The sequence below is a fragment of the Tigriopus californicus genome, chromosome 12 (genome assembly GCF_007210705.1).
Source record: "Tigriopus californicus strain San Diego chromosome 12, Tcal_SD_v2.1, whole genome shotgun sequence".
NCBI classification, from domain to species: domain Eukaryota; kingdom Metazoa; phylum Arthropoda; class Copepoda; order Harpacticoida; family Harpacticidae; genus Tigriopus; species Tigriopus californicus.
Genome location: NC_081451.1, coordinates 7,559,845 through 7,560,710, shown reverse-complemented (window position 1 = coordinate 7,560,710; position 866 = coordinate 7,559,845).

Genomic DNA, 866 nt, shown 5'->3' with positions numbered 1-866 from the left:
GTACCTTAACTCAGAGGTACGAGCGTTTAAAAATCGCCTCATGGCTCTGAAAAATGGAACATTGAAGGAACCTGTAAGATAAGTAAGTGTTTCATTGTTTTGAGTAGCCTGGATTTTCTGAGAGCTCAAAAGCATAAACTTTGACATTCACTACAATTAACTCTAAAACCAGGTTGAGGAAAAAGCTCATAGGTATTTTTAGAGATGTATTGTAAAGGATACCTTTTGTACCTCCTTTTTATACTGTACTGTCCCAATCTTTTCAGTTTGTTGCAATAAAATAGTAGTTCTCTAATTATCACATTATTCCTGCTTGCATTTTTGGCAAAAGCTCTTGTTTCTCCTGAAAATGCCATTAAAATCCCAGTACTACGTATACACACAAAAGAGCAAATATAAAGAAATTTGCATTTTAGCCTAGGTCTCTTAACCCTGTAAGATGGCTAAAATAAAGCACCAAGAGGAATAAAATTGGATCTCGAAGGTTTAGGGTATTAATTTGGGGGTCCAGGTTAGGAGACAACTTCAATTTTCAAAGGCTTTGGAATAGTGAAAATATTGAAACCTCTGGTAATTTTTTCAAACTTTTGCTAAATTTGTTTCATATTTTCTTTTTATGAGTATTTTTTTTGCTTTTTAATAGGCTTATATCTTTGTGTTTCAGAAACTTATTTCCTGTGAAAAAAATATTTCATGCTTTTAAAAACTTTTTGTGCTTATTTGGCCATGAAAAAGATTTTTTCCCGAGCCCTGCTCATTACATTTTGCAACACTTGCGAAAAGTAAGATAAAAGGTCTATTTGTCTATAGTTATTGGCCAGCTTGGAGTACATGGCCGTTTTCCAATATTCTGGTATGTAGTCAGA